General features: G+C 44.8%; 1 protein-coding gene across 4 annotated transcripts in view; it reads right to left on the reverse strand.

Annotated features, from left to right (window-relative positions):
* syt1a (synaptotagmin Ia) overlaps window positions 1–22,055 on the reverse strand; it is a 426,885-nt gene that overhangs the window by 364,216 nt on the left and 40,614 nt on the right. The gene's annotated exons all lie outside the window — the stretch shown is intronic.

The following is a 22,055-nucleotide window of genomic DNA, read 5'->3' on the forward strand; positions in this document are numbered from 1 at the left end:
AGTTTGCACATTCTCCTCGTGTCTGCGTGGGTTTCCTCCCACAATCTGAAAGACGTGCTGTTTAGGTGCATTGACCCTGACAGGCACCAGAGTGTGGCAACGAGGGGAATTTCACAGTAACTTCATTGCAGTGTTAATCTCAGAGTTATTTGTGACTGATAAATAAAACCTAAACTTACTACCCTTAGCTTGGGCAGTCATTTCAGAGGAAGCAATTAAGAATAGGTTTGATGTCACGTGGGGGCCAGAACAGGTAAGAGCGGCAGATTTTCTTCCCCAAAGGAGAATTGATGAACCAGGTGAGTTTTTACAACAGCCATTGAGGCTGAGGCTCGTACAGTCCTGGTCTGTTCCTCGAATGTAAATCCCAACGGCTGTGGTGGGATTTGAACCCATCTCCCAGAGCATTAACCCTGGGCCTCTGGGATACGAGTCCATTAACAGAACCACAACACCATCATCTCAATTATATCTCACCGAGACGGAATCCATCCACTCAACTTTCCCTCATCGATACTGTGCATTGATCTGTTGAGGAACAGTGTTAGTGCAGCAGGGAGGGGGGGTGGGTGGGGGATGAGGGGGTCCTGCCCACCTGCCGCTTGTATTGATGGTTCACTGTGAGTGTTGTAAACACACTGTCGGTGTAAACTCAAAGAGCTTCTATGTTTTGATTCTGGCTGGAATCAATATCATACACATTCGGAACCAGTATTGAGTGGACACGGGTGGTTAATGTGGAGGAGGCCATGCCAGACCGAGGGTGTCCGTGTTTACATCACGGGAGATCACAAAACAGCTCAGATTCAGATCGATCCCAGGGTGAAGAGGAATGAGAGAAAATTTCACCAAGCAAACAAACCAACCTTTTCTGATCTTTGGACAAAAGCAAATTTACTGCAGATGCTGGAATCTGAAACCAAAAGAGAAAACACTGGAAAATCTCAGCCGTTCTGGAAGCATCTGGAAGAGGGAATAGAGCTGATGTTTCGAATCCAGATGACCCTTTGTCAAAGCCCTAGAATAGTTTCTACTTTTTGACAAAGGTAGCTTTGAGGAAGGGCCATTTGGACTCGAAACATCAGCTCGTTTCTCTCCTCCCTGATCTTTCTAACTTCTGCCAGTTCCACACTTGTGTGAAATCTCAGCACTCTTCCAATTCTGACTTGAACGTTCCTTTATTTCTACTTTTCCCTGGATACCCCAACTCTGGAATTCTCCACCTGAATGTCTCCACATCTCTCTCCTCCTTTAAGATTCCCTCTAAAATCTATCGATTGTTCAAACAGTTCCCCTGAGCTCCATGTTAAACTTAATTTATTATTGTCACATGTATTAACATACAGTGAAGAATATTGTTTCTTGTGCACTATACAAACAAAGCATACCATTCAGAGAAAAAAAGGAGACAATGCAGAGTGTAGTGTTACAGTCATAGAGGTTTGCAGCATGGAAACAGGCCCTTCAGCCCAACATGTCCATACCGCCCTTTTTTAAAATCCCTAAACTAATCCCAATTGTGTGCATCTGGCCCATGTCCCTCTATACCCATTTTACCCATGTAACTATCTAAATGTTTTTTAAGATAAAATTGTATCCACTTCTATTATTACCTCTGGCAGCTTGTTCCAGACACTCACCACCCTCTGTGTGAAAAAATTGCCCCTCTGGACACTTCTTGTATCTCTCCCCTCTCACCTTAAACCTATGCCCCCTAGTTTTAGACTCTTCTATCTTTGGGAAAAGATATTGACTTTCTAGCTGATCTGTGCCCCTCATTATTTTATAGACTCTATAAGGTCACCCCTCAGCCTCCTACGCTCCAGAGAGAAAAGTCCCAGTCTATCCGGCCTCTCCTCATAACTCAAACCATCAAGCTCTGGTAGCATCCTGGTAAATCTTTTCTGCACTCTTTCTAGTTTAATAATATCCTTTCGATAATAGGGTGACCAGAATTGCACACAGTATTCCAAGTGTGGCCTTCCCAATGTCTTGTACAACTTCAACAAGACGTCCCAACTCCTGTATTCAATGTTCTGATTGATGAAACCAAGCATGCCGAATGCCTTCTTCACCACTCTGTCCACCTGTCACTCCACTTTCAAGGAGCTATAAACATGTACCCCTAGGTCTCTGTTGCAAAACTCTCCCCAACGCCCTACCATTAATTGAGTCATAGCGAGGGTGTAGAGAAAAATCAACTTAATGCAAGGGTCCATTCAAAAGTCTGATGACAGCAGGGAAGCTGTTCTTGAGTCAGTTGGTATATGTTCTCGGACTTTTGTATCTTTTTCCCAATGGAAGAAGATGGAAGAGAGAATGTCCGGGTTATGTGGGGTCCTTAATTATGCTGGCTGCTTTGCTGAGGCAGTGGGAAATGTAGGCAGAGTCAGTGGATGGGAGGCTGGTTTGCGTGATGGACTTTGCTCCGTTCGTGACCCTTTGTAGTTTCTCGTGGTCTTGGACAGAGCAGGAGCCCATACCAAGCTGTGATGTTTGATGATGCTCCTGTGAAATAGCTGGAGGCGTTAGGTACCATATTAAAAGTTGCTATGTGAACTGAAATTGTTGTTGAGAAGTGTCCATTATAAAAAGGAAATTGACCTTCTTGGTATGAAATGTTAATGTGTTTATTAAATTAAATATCCAACCAGAGTCATTCCAGAATGTAGCAATCACCTCTGAGAGGAAATACAAATCAGAGAGAAATGTAGGCCCAGGGTAATAGAACATTCAGTGACACTGAGACAGTGACACAGTGGTATTGCCACTGGGTGAGTAAGCCAGAGGTCCAGGGCAATGTTCTGGGGACCTGGGTTCAAATCCTACCACAGCAGATGGTAAAATTGGAATTCAATAAAAAATCTGGAATTAAAGGTCTTATAATGAAACCACTCTTGATCACCACAAAACCCATCTGGTTCAGTAATGTCCTTTAGGGAAGGAAATCTGCTGTCCTTACCTGGTCTGGCCTACATGTGACTCCAGACCCACAGCAATGTGTTAATTCTTAAATATGATCAGGGATGGGCAATAAATACTGGCCCAGCCAGCGATCCCCACATCCCATAAACACATTTCTAAAAAAGGATTCAAATGAAAACAGATACTTGGAACAGAGATGGGCAGAACAGTGTTGAAGTGATGTTTTTGGGAGGATAAACAAGGTAAGGGAACACACATGGGCAGTCAAACATTGGGAAGTACAAAGGGTCTGAGGGATCTCTGAAGGTAGCAGGACAGGTGGATCAGGTGGTATATGGGATACTTGACTTTATTAAGTGTGGAGTAGAATATAAGAGCAGAAAGTTTACGACAGAGTTGTATAAAAAGCTGGTTAGGTCTGTGCCCCAGTCTCCTTTGTAAGCTCATGGTGACCAGAACTGTGCAGAACATTTCAACTGGGATGTAAGCAAGTTTCAAAACTAATACAACTTCTGTACTTTCCAACTCTATTGTTCTAAAAATCAAACTTTACACTGAATCAATTTGCTTTTTATTTCAAGTGGCCTCTTTAACATGTGTCCCTGCTTTTAGTGATTTGTATACTCTTCTCTCTGATCTCTTTATTCCTCCATCAGATTTAGACTCTTATTTTCAGTTAAATATTATCTCCTTATTTTTGTCTTAAAATGTAATAATTTCAATGTGAAATTTGCCCGTTGTGGGCAAGACAATTAATATTTTAATTTGTTGCGTACTTGCTAATGTTGGCTGCCTTCCTTCCAACCGCCATCCCCTCAACATACAGCCACCCCAATTCGGTGGCATTGTCTGATTTAGAAATTGTTTAGAGAAATTGCCATTGGAGAGAGCGCAGAAAGATAAACGGGAATATGTAATGACAATGGATCACAATCCCAAGGTATGTGCGGACGAATTGAACTTAAGTAAAACATGTTTTTTCTTAAAAGGGCATACAAGCAAAATCAGGCTGATTCTGCAAAGTAACCACTTGCTGGAATTCCAATACTCAGTCCGGAGAGAGACAATGGAAGGTCACACCCTTCCTCATGATGTGGAGATGCCGGCGTTGGACTGGGGTAAACACAGTAAGAACTCTCACAACACCAGGTTAAAGTCCAACAGGTTTATTTGGTAGCAAAAGCCACTAGCTTTCGGAGCGCTTGCTGGCCCTTTGTCAGGTGAGTGGGAGTTCTATTCACAAACAGGGCATATAAAGACACAAACTCAATTTACAAAATAATGATTGGAATGCGAGTCTTTACAGGTAATCAAGTCTGATTACCTGATTAGACTTGATTACCTATAAAGACTTGGATTGGAACTTGGACAGGTTGTTGGTGATCTGGAAACCCAGAAACCTGAAGCTTTTAACCATTTCCACTCAGTCCCTGTTGATGTAGACAGGGGCATGTTCTCCTTTATGCTTCCTGAAGTTGATGACAATCTTTGTTTTGTTGACATTGAGGGAGAGATTATTGTCACCATACCATTTCACCAGATTCTCTATCTCATTCCTATACTCTGTCTCATCATTGTTTGTGATTTGACCAATTTTTTTCTACCAAAGATACACTAAAGGTGGTTTAACAATCAACCTTAACCCAGCGACAATGAAGGAACAGCAATATATTTAGAAATTAGGGTGATGTGTGGAGAGGAACTTCTAGGTTGTGCATTTCTTTCCATTTTTTCACAGAAGGTGCCCATCCCTAGTTGGCCTTGAACTGAGTGACTTACCTTACCATTACAGAGGGAATGCAAGACTCAACCACATTGCTGTAGGTCTGGAATCACATGTAGGCTAGACCAGATAAAGATGGCAGATTTCCTTCCCTAAAAGACATTAGTGAACCAGATGGGTTGTCATGGTCACCATTACTGAGATTAGCTTTATACTTCAATTTGTTAGTTGAGTGTAAAATTCCAACAGTTTCTATGGTGGAATTTGAACCCATGCCTTGGCAGCATTAGCCTGCAGTTTAGATTACTAGCCTACTGACATTACCACTACAGCACTGTGTCTTCCAATGTGATGCACTTTGTCCTTTGAGATGGTCGAGGTCATGGGTCTAGAAGGCGCTGTGGAAAGAGCGTTAGCAAGTTGCTGCTGTACATCTTGTAGACGGTACACACGGCTACCATTGGGCGCCAGTAGTGGATGGAGTAAATGTTTAAGGTGTTGGATGGGGTGCTAATCAAATGGGGCTACTTTGATTTGGATGGCGTCGAGCTTCTTGTGTTATTAGAGCTGTACCCATCCAGGCCAGTGGAGAGAATTCTATCACACTCCTGACTTGTACCTTGTAGATGGTGGACAGGCTTTGGGAAGTCAGGAAGATAGGATTCACAGCTTCTCACCTGCTCTAGTAACCACAGTATTAATATGACTAGTCCAGTCCAGTCAACGGTAACCTCCAGGCTGTTGGTAGTGGGGGAATTCAGTGATGTTATTGCCATTGAATATCAAGGGGTGATGGTTAGGTTCTTTCTTGTTGGAGATGGTCATTGCCTGGCACTCGTGTGACACAAATGTTACTCGGCAATGACATACAAAGGTGACTTACTATATATTTAGTTTCTAGATTTCTCTTATTATATATTTAGTTCCTGTTTTCTCTTGTGGTAATTCAATTAATTTTGTAGCAGTGACGTTATGATGAATCATCCATTGTACTCCGGACACTTCCTGTTCCCCACTTTTTAAACAGCGGCTGTCTGGCACTAAACCCAGTTCTCACAAATCATTCTTCCAGAGATGGAAGGGCAGAGGGAGAGAAGGTAAAAAAGAGAGAGAGAAATAAAACAGGAAAGTGAGAGAGGGAGATGCACAGATAGATTGTTCTAAGCTAAATCTCCCTTGTGGCAGAGATAAGAAAAATGACTGACACTGGAAATTTGAAATAAAAATCTAAAATTCTGAGTCAGTCTGTCTCTGAGAAAGAGATTGACAAAAGAAAAGGCTCTGAAACGTTAACCGGCCTTTTCTTTTCAGATACTCTCTGACCTGCTGCGCCTTCTGGCTTACGCCAGTTTCGTTTTCAAAGTTTCTTTGTGCCGTTTCTGAATAGAGCAATTGCTTTGAAGATGAAGTAATGAGACAATCTCATTCTGTAGTGTGTGATTAGTACCATTTTAAAAAAAAAGATGCAGAGAGAGTCAGAGAGACTATTCATAGCTTCCTGATTGCTGTATAATTGTAGCAACTAATCAAACTGATACACAATTAATGGCCAGGACACCCACTTGAAATGGAAATGATAAAGTACAAGAAAGATGTCTACATTATCCAGCAATAAAGAAGATTTGCATAAAGTATATTTAAAGAGAGCATTTTGCTTTTAAAGGTGTTTAACAGTTGCTGGCCCATGAATATTGAGTAGAGTGGATACATCAGTAGCTTGAAATATAACCGTTTTACGCATCAATATGACAGGCTTCCAATTAGCTGTTCCTTGTGCTTTCACTCAGGTTATTAATCCTATGTATGAGCCACATTACATCAGAGTAATTAAAATCAGGAGCAGAGGGGGCCACGTTGCAATGGTCTCGGAAAGAATACGGGAGCTATCAATGTCCCCACCCTCTCCCAACAACCCTCCCCTCCAAATACCAGGAGAGGGACAAAGGAAGTGAGACAGAGAGAAGAGGAGGTACGGAAAGAAAGAGAGAGAGAGAGACGGTGATAGGTTGGGAGTGAGAGAGTAACAGAAAGGGCTGAGGAGGAGAAAGGTGGAGGTGGAGATAGAAGTGGGAGAAGCTGAGAGGGGACGGAGAGAGAGAGAGACACAGACAGACAGATGGAGAGGGGACGGAGCGAGAGAGAGAGAAAGGAAGAAGGAGGAGAGAGAGAAAAGGAGAGCAAGAGACAAAGGGGAAAGAGAGAGAAAGAGGGGAAAGAGAAAGGAGAGAAAGAAAAAAGAGAGACACTCACAAAGGGAGAGAGAGAGAGACAGCGAGGGGTGGGATGTGCTGTACATTTAAGGATTTTTTAAATTATTGCTCACAGTCTTAGTGATGTCATTGTTGGGAGGTGAAAAACACTGAGTGCAGCTCAGGTGACAGGGTTTCAGTTTCAGCTTGGAGCTGCAGGTTTGAGTTTGAGTTTTAGAAGGGACAGTGAGTTAAAAAGTTGTGGTTTCCTTCTCTCCCTCTTGTTTTGAAAATCCTTACTTTCCCCGAAGAGTCTGTTATTATTGGGGACTAGACCAGGGTCTCTCTGGTGTTTTGGGAAACTGTCTTATCTTCAAACTGTTTGAATCCAGAGAATTGCTGACATCAACCAAGGGATCAAATTTCCATTAGTCATGTGAACATTAGCCTGTGCTGTGTTAAACCTGTGGAAAGGGTCTTTTGTTTATGGGGGTTTTGGTTTTAATTGGGACAGCTTTATTCATTCATTCATTAAGGGTTATAGGTTGTCATGATTGTTTTGTTTCTTGTTTGTAATTGATAAAAGTTCTTACTCATTTTCTTACTATACACGTTAACTATATTCTTAAATAAACTTTGTTTGATAAAAGCTCTCTACTGGATCACTTGAATCACACCTGAAGTGAAACATCTCATGTTTATCTCAGCCAAATTCAAGATGCAAAACTTGTGATCCAGGTGGGCTCCATAAAACACTTTGGAGTTTCTAACCTGAACCATAGAAAGAGAGTGAGAGAAAGAAAGAGAGATGGAGAGAGGAGAGAGACATTAAGAGGGGAGAGAGAAAGAGATAGAGAGGCAGAGAAAGAAAAACTGGCAGGATTTTCTCATCCTGCTGACAGTGACCCTCTGTCACAGGTTCCCAGGTATTGGAGAGGGTGACTGGAAAGTCCTGCCACCAGCCAACCCCAGGCTACCTCTGTCATTACAGAGCACACTGTGGGGCTGAGGGAAGGGCAAAAATCCCACCTTAAAGGATGCACGTGGAAAGGAGAACTATGAAAGGATTGGGAGAGGTGAGGTAGGGGGTAAAAAGGTAAAGAATGTACCCGAAGAGGGAGGCAAGCTTTCGGAAAATAAAATGATGGCAGTAGTAGAGGAGAGCAAGAAGCAGGAGCCAGGAGATGGTGCGGGGAGGGGGATAATTCTGAGGGGTTGAAGAATGGGCTGAATCCTGCTGGAAGAAGCTGACAACACTCACCATTGTTAGTGTGAAAATCAGCCAGAGAGATTGGGAATAAAACAAAAGAGACACGAGACATTTAACCTTCTCACTCACAACTTACACATTATTTCCAAGAAATGATTGGATTTGCACATTAATTGTGCATGAGAGTGAAGGCTGGAATGTAAAGGCCATTGTAATTTTATTGAATATGATGCCAATCAATCTCTTAGAGCCAAAAAAAATTTAAATTTCTTAACCTCATTATTCCAGGTAACAAATAATTGTTCAATTATAATTGTTTTCCATTTTTCTTTGTCCAATTTTCTCTCTTTCCTAACCCAATCTTTCTTTCCCTCTCTTTATGTTTCCTTCCTGGTTTTGATTAGTCTCCAATCACTCAATTTCTTTCTCCATCTTTCCTCTGTTTCTTTTTCATTCCTTCACTCTCATTGGTTAAGCAGTTAGATTGGCGATCTCAGTCACTCAGTGTGTTGCTATCAGCTCACATTCCAGGTTAAACACTGTCAGAATCCCCACTTCAACAAGATTCAACTCAAGATCGAGATCTATGTGGAAAACTAGTTACTGAGGACTTTGCTTCCTCAGGGTGCACTAACTTACCGTACAGTAAACCCCCGGAAGGGTATCACTCTTTAAATCTGAAGATTCCATCTCAGAGACAGTGTTGGGTGAACGCTAGCGATGAGCTCACAGTTGTGTACCAGCAATAGGGTCAGATACCTTTCCCTGTGGTTCTGCAAGGCTCTCTCATTACGGCTGACAACTAGGCTCCACTTTAGTCACAGATTAAAGATATTTGTAAAGTCATTCAGTGCTATTTTACATGAAGGCCAAATAACATGTTAAGAACATAAGAAATAGGAGCAGGAGTAGGCCATCTAGCCCTTTGAGCCTGCCCCGCCATTCCATAAGATCGTGGCTGATCTGAAGTGGATCAGTTCCACTTTCCCGCCTGCTCCCCATCCCATTTCCAATGTGCCTGTGGAATGAAGAAACTAAAAGTGCTCAAGGTAAATGGAAGATTTCATTCTCAAACCTCCCTCAATGATTTTACACCAGAGCTGCCATGGAGAGCAGTTTTTCATTCCTGGAGAGAGTGGTCAACAATACTGGGAGGAGTAATCATTCAGTTCCAAGCTGAGACTCCAGGGCAGAGCCATTGGGTTTAAAGGAGCTGAGTGACTCCCTGGCGAAACCCAAATTGGGCGTCACTGAGAGGTTATTGCTGAGCAGGTGCTGCTGGATAGTGCTGTCGATGACCCCTTCCATCACTTTACTGATGATCGAGAGTATTTGATTGGGCAGTAATTGGCCGGGTTGGATTTGTCCTACTTTTTGTGTACAGGACATACCTGGGCAATCTCCCACATTGTTGGGTAGATGCCAGTGTTGTAACTGTACTGGAAGAGCTTGGCTAGAGAAGCGGCAAATTCTGGAGCACAAATCTAAAATACTATTGCTGGAATGTTATCAGAGCCCATTGCCTTTGCAGTATCCAGTGCCTCCAACTATTTCTTGATATCACACGGAGTGAGTCGAATTGGCTGGAGACGAGTAGCTGTGACAAGAACGTAAGAACTTGGAGCCGGAGTTGGCCATCTGGCCCCTCGAGCCTGCTCCACCATTCAATAAGATCATGGCTGATCTTTTCATGGACTCATCTCCACTTACCCGCCCGCTCACCATAACCCTTAATTCCTTTACTGTTCAAAAATGTATCTATCCTTGCCTTAAAAACATTCAATGAAGGAGCCTCAACTGCTTCACTGGGCAGGGAATTCCACAGATTCACAACCCTTTGTGTGAAGAAATTCCTCCTCAGCTCAGTCCTAAATCTGCTTCCCTTTATTTTGAGGCTATGCCCCCTAGTTCTAGTTTCACCTACCAGTGGAAACAACTTCCCTGCTTCTATCTTATCTATTCCCTTCATAATCTTATATATTCCTATAAGATCTCTCCTCATTCTTCTGAATTCCAATGAGTATAGCCCCAGTCTACTCAGTCTCTCCTCATAAGCCAATCCCATAACTCCGGAATCAACCTAGTGAATCTCCTCTGCACCCCCTCCAGTGCCAGTATATCCTTTCTCAAGTAAGGAGACCAAAACTGTACACAGTAACTCCAGGTGTGGCCTCACCAGCACCTTATACAGCTGCAACATAACCTTGCTGTTTTTAAACTCCATCCTTCTAGCAATGAAGGACAAAATCCCATCTGCCTTTTTAATTACCTGCTGCACCTGCAAACCAACTCCTTGAGATTCCTGCACAAGGACACCCAGGTCCCTCTGCACAGCAGCATGCTGCAATATTTTACCATTTAAATAATAGTCCATTTTGCTGTTATTCCTACCAAAATGGATGACCTCACATTTACCAACATTGTACTCCATCTGCCAGACCCTCACCCACTCACTTAGACTATCTATATCCCTTTGCAGACTTCCAGCGTCCTCTGCACACTTTGCTCTGCCATTCATCTTAGTGTTATCTGTGAATTTTGACACACCATACTCGGTTCCCAACTCCAAATCATCGATGTAAATCATAAAATTGTGGTCCCAACACTGGTCCCTGGGTGAACATGGAGGAGGCGGAAATGGATCTTCTGGCTGAAGATTGCCACGAATGATTCAGCCTTATCTTTTACACTGATGCGCTGGGTTCCTCCATCATTGACGATGGGGATATTTGTGGAACTTCCTCCTCCAGTGAGTTGTTTAATTGTCCACCTCCATTCCCAACTGGATGTGGCAGGACTGCAGAGCTTCAATCTGATCTGTTGGTTGTGGGACCGCTTAGCTTTGTCTATCACTTGCTGTTTGGAACACAAATAATTCCGTTTTGTAGCTTCACGGCATTGCCGTCCTGCTCTCTCCATTGAACCAGAGCTTATCCCCGGCTTGGTGTTAAAAGGTAAAGTTACCATGGTCCCAAATGACCATAGGCTGTTCTCCCCTTTGAGGGGCAGTGGAGGGAGAGGGGCGGGGGGGAGATGACTGGTGGTGGTTTAATTTGAGGGTCACCACATCTCAGGCAAAGGGCAAGGCTGAGAAGGTGAACCTTGGTGAAGAACCTCAGCGGATACGGGAATTGAACCCACACTGTTGGCATCGCTCTGCATCACAAAGTGTCCCAGGTCCGTTTAGCTGGTTCGGGATGCAGTGTGACTATCTCCTCCAGACTGAAATATTTCCAAGCTCTAATATTGCTAATGCTGCCACCCCCTCCCCTATTATCCAGCTGTGAGTTAATGGGTCGCACTTTCACCCCAGTGTCAGGAAGCTGTGGTTTCAAATATCACATTAGAACACAAAGCCGGGAAGTGAAGTGGTATTTCTACTGGAGGAATTACATTAGTGTGACTGTGTCAGCATGACTGCAAATAGTAATGAGATAATGACCACAGAACCAGTTCCTCATGATATTGATTGAAGGGTAAGTATTGGTCCCAGGGAGAAGTCCCCTGCTCTACTTTGAAATACTGCTATGGGGTTTTTAAAGTAAAGTTTATTTATTGGTCACAAGTAAGGCTTACATTAACACTGCAATGTAGTTACTGTGAAATTCCCCTAGTCAGCACACTCCAGCATCTGTTCAGGTCGATGCATCCTAACCAGCATGCCTTTCAGACTGTGGGAGGAAACCAGAGCACCCCGAGAGAATGTGCAGACTCTGGAGAGACACTGACCCAGGTTGGGAATCTAACCCAGGTCCCCAGCGCTGTGAGACAACAGTGCTAACCATTATGCTGCCCCATCTCAGATCCACCTCAGAGGCAGAGAGGAGTTCAGTATAGTGTTTCATCCAAAAGTCAGTATCTCCAGCAGTGCTGCACTCCCTCAGCACCGAACCTCTGATAGTGTGGCACTCCCTCAGCACTGAACCTCTCACAGTGCAGCACTCCCTCAGTACTGACCTTCTGACAGTGTGGCACTGACCCCTCGACAGCGCAGCACTCCCTCAGCGCTGCATTGCTGTGTCAACCTGGACTCTGTGCTTAGGTCCCTGGAGAGGGACTGGAGGACAGGATCTGTCTGACTCAGTCAGGAGCGATATGGAGATGCCAGCTTTGGACTGGGGTAAACACAGTAAGAAGTCTCACAACACCAGGTTCAAGTCCAATAGGTTTATTTGGTAGCAAACACCACTAGCTTTCGGAGCGCTGCCCCTTCATGAGGTGAGCAGGAGTTCTGTTCACAAACAGGGCACATAAAGACACAAACTCAATTTATAGAATAATCATTGGAATGCGAATCTTTACAGCTAATCAAGTCTTAAAGGTACAGACATTGTGAGTGGAGAGAGGGTTAAGTACAGGTTAAAGAGATGGAACTGGGATCTTGGGTTCATGTCACACTATCTGTAATCCCTACAACTTGCCTGGACTTGCAAAATCTCACTAACTGTCCTGTCTGGAGATTAACACATCTCTTTAACCTGTGCTTAATGCTCTCTCCACTCACATTGTCTGTACCTTTAAGACTTGATTAGCTGTAAAAACTCCCATTCCAATCATTATTCTGTGAATTGAGTGTGTGTCTTTATATGTCCTGTTTGTGAACAGAACTCCCCACTCACCTGATGGAGCAGTGTTCCGAAAGCTAATGGTGTTTGCTACCAAATAAACCTGTTGGACTTTAACCTGGTGTTGTGAGACTTGTTACTCAGTCAGGAGCTACAGGCACTGGAGCTAATTCCTGACCTGTGCAATTCTAAGGCCAGAGAAGCCTATTCGCTGCTGGCCAGCTTTTGGTGAAGTAACTTCACAGCTGCCAGCCTCTGGACTATGGTAGCTACATGAGTCATTTCTGTTCAACTATCTTCAGAGTTTAACTGTGATTCAGTAAGAAGTATGGCATTGTCATCTCGCTTGTTTAGGACTAATTATTTTTAACTCAAATAGTTTACCCTGACCAGTTCAAAGATAGTTTTGAATGGTCTAACATTATTAAATGTTTTCCTGGGAGACACAACTGCTTAGGTCAGTGGAAGATTGTTAGATTTCAATGTCAAATGTTCTTGCAAACATCAGAGCAAACACTTAGTCCCAGAGCTCCCCGTGGTAATCGCTAGATCTCAGATGTTTTTAACCGAGATTTTATTAAGGATTTTTCCAATGGGTGGGAGAGGGAAAGGCGGGGAAAAACAAGGTCACTGGAAGTGACTAGAATCTATTTTGTTGACCGTTTTTACTGAGTTACAGCTCCCTTGTAAAACCTGTGCACAGTTCATTTTCCACGCTCGACTGCTTAACCAGAAGTAATGTGGGTCAAATTTTTACTGACACCAGTTCCTTCCCTTGTGTAATTCAGTTGATGTGTAGACTCAGAATCACAATATGCTGAATAAATTACTGTATTACCCCGGAGAGTGTAGTGTAATATACCGTATCCTACAATTCAGCATAAAGCAAACCAAATGGTAATCTATTAAACACCAGAGAAATAAAACTAAAAATGGTGCATCTATCAAATATAGACAAGGAGTACAGGTTAGTGCTTCATTCAAAAGTCAGTACCTCTGACAGTGCTGCACTCCCTCAGCACTGAACCTCTCACAGTGCGACAATATCACAACATTGACACAGGGTCAGAGTGCATCTGCAAGGAGACAAACATATTGAGGACACTGAGTTCTAAAACTCTCCATGAAATCTACATTCCTCACCCAAATTCCCAACTCTGGGCATATTCCAGGAGGTGTTGGGACTAGTGACAACATGGGAAGTCGGTAGTGAGCTGGTGAATTTCTCTTTCAACCTGCCATCCAGCCCATTTCCCTGGGTACTCTCCCAGATTCAGTTTTTTCGACAATTTCTCGTTTTGTTTGCTCCTCTGCCCCCAACAACCACCTTGGGGTCCTCCAAAATCTGGCTTGAGTTGATTGATTATTGTCACGTGAATTGGGATACACTGAAAAATATTGTTTCTTGCGCACTATACAGACAAAGCATACTGTTCACAGAGTACACAGGGGAGAAGGAAAGGAGAGAGTGCAAAATAGAATTACAGTAATAGAACATTACAACGCAGTACAGGCCCTTCGGCCCTCGATGTTGCACTAACCTGTGAAACCAATCTAAAGCCCATCTAACCTACACTATTCCAATATCATCTATACGTTTGTCCAATGACCATTTAGATACCCTTAACGTTGGTTAATCCACTACTGTTGCAGGCAAGGCATTCCACACCCTTACTACCCTGAGTCATGGCTGGGTGCAGAGAAGGATCAGCTTAATATATGATTTGATTTATTATATTCACATGTATTGGGATATATTAATACATATATTGGGACTCTCACCAACTTTTACAGATGCACCATTGAAAGCATTCTTTCTGGTGGTATCACAGCTTGGTCTGGGCTCCTGCTCTACCCAAGGCCGAAAGGAACTACAAAAGGTTGTGAATGTAGCCCAATCCATCACGCAAACCAGGCTCTCATCCATTGACTCTGTCTACACTTCCTGCTGCCTCGGCAAAGCAACCAGTATAATTAAGGACCTCACGCACCCCAGACATTCTCTCTTCCACCTTCTTTCTTCGGGAAAAAGATATAAAAGTCTGAGCTCACATACCGACCGACCCAAGAACAGCTTCTTCTCCGCAGCTGTCAGACTTTTAATGGACTTACCTTGTATTAAGTTGATCTTTCTCTACATCCTAGCTATGACTGTAACACTACGTCCTGAATTCTCTTGTTTCCTTCTCTATGAGTGGTATGCTTTGCCTGTACAGTACGCAAGAACCAATACTTTTCACTCTGTGTTAATACATGTGACAATAATAACTCAAATCAAGTGAAAAGTGTTGCTTCTTGCGCGCTATACAAAGCATACTGTTCATAGAGTACATAGGAGAGTAGAAAAGGAGAGGATTCCAGATGAGTTATGTTCCATGTCTCAGGAATAGAATAAAACAAACAGTGCTTATACACAGTGCTGACTGAGTTAACAATGTAATTTGGTAACATGTGGAACTGACGTGATACTGAATTTTATAAAATCCCTCAGACTGCTCTCCCAATTCGGTGATATGATAATGACACCAATGCCTTTCACTGGCTGACAGATCTCAGCATGGATATGCAAAGGTCTGTCCATCTCACCTCCAACAGATCGACTCAAACCAATGTGGACATTTAATGGTTTTAATCTCGTGCTCACGACACGGAACTGCCAGATCCCCAATTTCCACCTAAACATCAATTGCAAAACCTGGAATGGTTTAGTACATGAACCAAGTCCACAGCACAACAGTGTCGCTGCCTGCGATGCTGACCTGCCTGTGGTGCTGCCCTGCCTGTGGTGCTGCCCTGCCTGCGATGCTGACCTGCCTGCGATGCTGACCTGCCTGCGATGCTGCCCTGCCTGCGATGCTGACCTGCCTGTGGTGCTGCCCTGCCTGCGGTGCTGCCCTGCCTGCGATGCTGACCTGCCTGTGATGCTGCCCTGCCTGTGGTGCTGCCCTGCCTGTGATGCTGCCCTGCCTGCGATGCTGCCCTGCCTGCGATGCTGCCCTGCCCGCGATGCTGACCTGCCTGCGATGCTGCCCTGCCTGCGATGCTGCCCTGCCTGTGATGCTGCCCTGCCTGCGATGCTGACCTGCCTGCGATGCTGCCCTGCCTGCGATGCTGCCCTGCCTGCGGTGCTGCCCTGCCTGTGATGCTGACCTGCCTGTGATGCTGCCCTGCCTGCGGTGCTGCCCTGCCTGCGATGCTGACCTGCCTGTGATGCTGACCTGCCTGTGATGCTGCCCTGCCTGCAGTGCTGCCCTGCCTGCGATGCTGCCCTGCCTGCGATGCTGACCTGCCTGTGATGCTGCCCTGGCCCCTGTAGGTGAACTCACTCTCCGCCACCCACCGCAACCTTAAACCTTTGTCACTTTTACTGACCTGAGGTATTCTAATATGAGGGGAATATCCTTTCAGAAATCTCTCTCTCGCTCAAGAAAAATGAGAGAAACAATCCATCATTAACGTTGATGTAATCAGTTTGTTTGTTCTGTTCCTGGTGACAGAACCAAGGGGAACAGGGAACCTTTAAAACATCTCGGATTTATCTTCAAATCCGCTGGGAGATGGATGGTGAATCCAGTAGACTCCTGGCCACTCCATAAGCCACAACTCTGCCCTTGTCACTTCCTTCACTCCAGCTTAATCCAGGTCCCAAACTCTGGAATTCCCTCTTCACCTCTTTGACAGCAGGATTTGGCCACCTGTCCAGTGCATCCTGATGTAGCTCAGTGGAACTTCTGTTACTCCTGTTGGCCAAGCACTTTGGGATGTGATAGGCACCCATCGCGCCATACCCATTTTTAAACACAGTGAGCTAGGAGAATCACGTGTGGGCTGACTCGTGGGATTTGCGCATGCATTCATGTGGGCATCTCTCAACGATGGATATCCGGCACAATCGGGACCCCATTGGAAACCAATGGGAACAGTAGGTGACAGAGATTCAAATCTTATTTTATTTAAATCTTATACAACGTGATTAGCAGGTCCAAGACTGAATTCTCCAGGCCCGCTAGCCTTTCCCAACCCGCAAGGAATATTTCACTCTCGTGGGGTTTACAATAGGTCCTCACTTTCGGGGAACTATCGGGATGGCCCCACTGGAGTGAAGGGGGTGGGTGCAATCAGAGCCCCAGGGGGCATGGGGCTGTGCCGGGGACTGTGGGCGATCCAGGGGGGTGTAGGGTCTCGCTGCCACTCTGGATGGGGATCGGTCAGGACTGAGGCCAGCGATCAGGGTGGGTGGGTCTGCCTGGGGGATGGTGGGGTGACAACCATCACTGCTGGGGGCGGAGGGGGGGGGGCGGTGGGTGCTCCACAGCCTGAGTGCATGCTGGATATTAGGCCCCATCTCAGAAGCAAAGCCTGTAGATAAAAAGGGGAGGTTGTGGATCGGATGGTGATTAGTGGAGTGCCTCAGGGGTCGGTGCTGGGGCCTCAGCTATTCACCATTTATATAGATGATCTGGAGGAGGGAACCGAGTGTAGGGTGTCGAAATTTGCTGATGACACCAAGATTGGAGGAAAGGCAAATTGTGCGGAGGGTGTGGAGAGTCTGCAGAAGGATCTAGATAGGCTGGGCAAATGGGCCAGGAAATGGCAAATGAAATTTAATGTTGGCAAGTGCGAGGTGGTCCACTTTGGTAGGAATAATGGTAGGAAGGATTATTACTTACGTGGCGAAAAACTGCAGCAGGCGACGGTGCAGAGGGACCTCGGGGTCCTTGTGCATGAGTCGCAAAAACCCAGCCTGCAGGTGCAGCAGGTGGTCAGGAAGGCAAATGGGATGCTGGCCTTCATAGCGAGGGGGATTGAATATAAAAGTAGGGAGGTCTTGCTGCAGCTGTATAGGGCATTGGTGAGGCCGCAGCTGGAGTACTGTGTGCAGTTTTGGGCGCCGTACTTACGCAAAGATATTTTGGCCTTGGAGGGAGTGCAGAGGAGGTTTACTAGGCTGATACCGGAGTTGAGGGGGTTGAGCTATGAGGAGAGGCTGAATAAACTAGGCTTGTACTCGTTAGAGTTTAGAAGAATGAGGGGAGATCTCATTGAGACGTATAAGATGATGAATGGGATGGACAGGATAGAGGTGGAGAGACTCTTCCCGCTCAGAAAGGATAATAGGACTAGGGGGCACAGCCTCAAAATAAAGGGGGGGTGGTTTAGAACGGAGTTGAGGAGGAACTTCTTCACTCAAAGGGTGGTGAAGTGGTGGAGGCTGCCTTGCTAAACATTTTTAACATGCGGGTTGATGGGTTTTTGATAAGAGAGGGGATTAAGGGTTATGGGGAGAGGGCGGGAAGGTGGAACTGAGCCACGACAGATCAGCCATGATCTTATTGAATGGCGGGGCAGGCTCGAAGGGCTAGATGGCCTACTCCTGCTCCTATTTCTTATGTTCTTATGAACATAATCCCTGAAAGCGTATGGATATAACAAGTTCTCTGAGAAGACGTTTGGTGTGTCAGTTCCTGTTATGACTGCGTGTGCATTAAATCAATCTGACTAAAATTCAACAACCCTTACTGACAGGAAGAATGACCGGGGTCTGTGGTTACAAACTCTGTAGGGTTATCAGGAATCAAAAGGCAATTTCCACCAAAAGATATAAGGAATAGGAACAGGAGTAGGATGCACTGCTCTTCACATCTTTGGTATGATCCTAGCTGATCTATTGCAATTCCATGTTCTACTCCCTCACCTGCCCCCAACCCTCCCCAATCTTCATATCCCTCAACTCGCTTCTTCTTCTTCCAACTTTTCCCATTTTATCCAGAGTGGCTGCTATCTGGGTTAATAATCCTTCTCCTTCTATCAGTCACATATTCCTCTTTCAATCCCACCATGTTCAAGTTACTCATCACCACATCTTTGCGCCTGGTCTCTGGCCTTTCTCTCCTCCTCCCTGATAGTCCCATCTCCCTCATTCGCCTCACCGCGTCCTCTTGCTTCTGCCAACAGGTGACCATCCCATTCCAATCTCTTTCTGATTATTTCCTTCAATGTTCCCAAGATCTTCACTGGCCCCCTGATGTGCTGGTCCCTGATATTTACTCCACACATCCATCTCAGCATCCACATCTCATTCCCCTCCAGTTGATGTTCCTTTCTTTTCGATGTTGTGGGATTTTCTGCTCACACCCACCCTGACACTGGAAATTCCCACCCGAGGTCATTGGACCTTTCAATCTTCTCCCACATTGTTCTTTCTCACCTCGGCGGTTCCTGCGGTGAGTGGAACTGGAATATTTACCCTTCGCTGCTCTATAACAAGACTGGTTTCCTGACTCCTGGGGCTATTCCTTTTGCTTTCAGTGATAACTTGAGATACCCTCAGTGTCCAAATATCAATCAATCTTTATCTTCAGTGATCTGCAGTGGAGAATTCCAAGATTCACAACTCTCCGATGGAAGAGATTTCTCATTCCTGTCCAAATTATTAATTCCATTATTAATTCCTCATTCTCACTCTGGCAGACCAACACTCAGTTTTAAACTTCTCACATACGTGTAAAAAATATCTTTTTTAATTTCTAACTAGCTTTCTCTCAAATTCAAAATTACAAACATATGAATTAAGAGCAGGAGTAGATCCTGGAGTTCACTTTAAATCCTCGCTCAAAATTTTGGAATTGTTGCTTTTCAAATTTTGTCCAATCTTCTGATCTGCTGCTAAGGATTGTACACTTTGTCTTTCAATTTGTTACTACCCTTAGTTAGTCATGATGACCCATCCCTCTCAAAGCCTTTCTTTTTTTAAATATCTGCTATTATATCTCCACAGACCAACCCCTTAACCTAATTTCACACTTCTCTTTAGACAGCTTTGTCCTCAAACCCTTGTAATTGTTAAAATTTAAGGTTAAAACACCAGCCATAGACCCATTATTCTCTCTCTCAAACTGAATGCAAAATTCAATCATGTTATGGTCACTGCTACCTGGAAGTTCCTTTACCAAGAGGTCATTAATAAATCCTGTCTAGAATAGCTTGTTCTCTGATTGGCTCTAGGATAGGTTACTCCAAATACTTCATAAACTCATCTTCCACCTTCTTTGCCAATCTAATTCATCTAACCCATGCATAGATTAAAATCATCCTGGATTATTACCACACCTTGCTTATAATCCACTTTATTTCTTCTTACATATCCTGTGCTACAATATGGCTACTATTAGGGTGCCTAAAAATTATTCCCACTAGTGACTTCTCATCTTGGCCATTCCTTATCTCTACCCAGACTTTGAACCATTTGATGACACCAAGATTGGGGGAAAGGCAAATTGTGCGGAGGGTGTGGAGAGTCTGCAGAAGGATCTAGATAGGCTGGGCGAATGGGCCAGGAAATGGCAAATGGAATTTAATGTTGGCAAGTGTGAGGTGGTCCACTTTGGTAGGAAGAATGGTAGGAAGGACTATTACTTACGTGGCGAAAAACTGCAGCAGGCGACGGTGCAGAGGGACCTCGGGGTCCTTGTGCATGAGTCGCAAAAACCCAGCCTGCAGGTGCAGCAGGTGGTCAGGAAGGCGAATGGGATGCTGGCCTTCATAGCGAGGGGGATTGAATATAAAAGTAGGGAGGTCTTGCTGCAGCTGTATAGGGCATTGGTGAGGCCGCAGCTGGAGTACTGTGTGCAGTTTTGGGCGCCGCACCTGCGCAAGGATATTTTGGCCTTGGAGGGAGTGCAGAGGAGGTTTACTAGGCTGATACCGGAGTTGAGGGGGTTGAGCTATGAGGAGAGGCTGAATAAACTAGGCTTGTACTCGTTAGAGTTTAGAAGAATGAGGGGAGATCTCATTGAGACGTATAAGATGATGAATGGGATGGATAGGATAGAGGTGGAAAGACTCTTCCCGCTCAAAAAAGACAGTAGGACTAGGGGGCACAGCCTCAAGATAAAGGGGGGGCAGTTCAGAACGGAGTTGAGGAGGAACTTCTTCACTCAAAGGGTGGTGAATCTCTGGAATTCTCTGCCCGTTGAAGTGGTGGAGGCTGCCTCGCTAAATATTTTTAAGAAGCGGGTTGATGGGTTTTTGATAAGAGAGGGGATTAAGGGTTATGGGGAGAGGGCGGGAAAGTGGAACTGAGCCACGACAGATCAGCCATGATCTTATTGAATGGCGGGGCAGGCTCGAAGGGCCAGATGGCCTACTCCTGCTCCTATTTCTTATGTTCTTATGTTCTTATGTTCTTATGATCGCTAGCACCAAAATCCTCCCCCACTATTAGATTGATAACATTGTGGATGAATGGAGATACCCCACCACCTGGTATCCTGTCTTTCCAAAGTGTCAAGTGTCCTTGAACATTCCAGCCAGTCTTGGTCACCTTGCAGCCACGTCTCTATAATGTCCAATTTATCCAATTTGTTATGAATGCTGTGTGCATTCAGATCCAGATAATCTAGAATGTTCCATTTGAAATCCTACTGAGGCAGTGTAGGAATTAGAATTCAGTCAAAAAAATTTCTGGTGACAGAAAGCTGGCATCAGTAAAAGTGATCAACCCTTTGGTTCATTATTAAAACTCAACTAATTCACCAGTGTCCTCAAGGAAAGGAGATCTTCCACCCTTACCTGGTCTTGGCCGATATGTGACTCCAATCCTGGGCCGCAGATGTTGACTTGGCCCAACCCTTCACTCTGACGCACTGTCAAATTCTCACAGCCAATAAGGATGGACGTAAATACCAGGCTTGTCAGAAACAGAACTAACAGAGGCAGGTGATGCCTTTCCAAAAAGACGTTAAACCAAGGTCCTGACTACTTCTCCGGTTAATGTAAAGGATCTTACGGTGTTACAGAATTGTAGAAAGTTTACAGCATATAGAATGGCCACTCGGTCCATCTTATCTGCCTCAGCTGAAAATGAGCTACTCAGTCTAACCACACTTCCAATCTGTAGCCCTGCAGTTTCAGGTACTTGAGCGGAGTTGAGGAGGAACTTCTTCACTCAAAGGGTGGTGAATCTCTGGAATTCTCTGCCCGTTGAAGTGGTGGAGGCTGCCTCGCTAAATATTTTTAAGAAGCGGGTTGATGGGTTTTTGATAAGAGAAGGGATTAAGGGTTATGGGGAGAGGGCGGGAAAGTGGAACTGAGCCACGACAGATCAGCCATGATCTTATTGAATGGCGGGGCAGGCTCGAAGGGCCAGATGGCCTACTTCTGCTCCTATTTCTTATGTTTCTTATGTTTCTTATGTAAATACAGACACCTTTTAAATGATTGAGGGGTTCTGCCACTACTGCTCTTTCAGGCAGAGAGTTTCAGAGATCCACAGATCCTCATCTCCCCACTTGAGTTTTTCTACCAATCACTGCACCCGAGTCATTGACTTTTCTACTAAAGCAAAAGACCCTTCCTAACCACTCTGTCCAAGCCTCCTCACAATTTTGTGCATCGAAACATAGAAAACTACAGCACAAACAGGCCCTTTGGCCCACAAGTTG

The sequence above is a fragment of the Carcharhinus amblyrhynchos genome, chromosome 6, assembly GCF_965287045.1.
Source record: "Carcharhinus amblyrhynchos chromosome 6, sCarAmb.v2.hapA, whole genome shotgun sequence".
NCBI classification, from domain to species: Eukaryota; Metazoa; Chordata; class Chondrichthyes; order Carcharhiniformes; family Carcharhinidae; genus Carcharhinus; species Carcharhinus amblyrhynchos.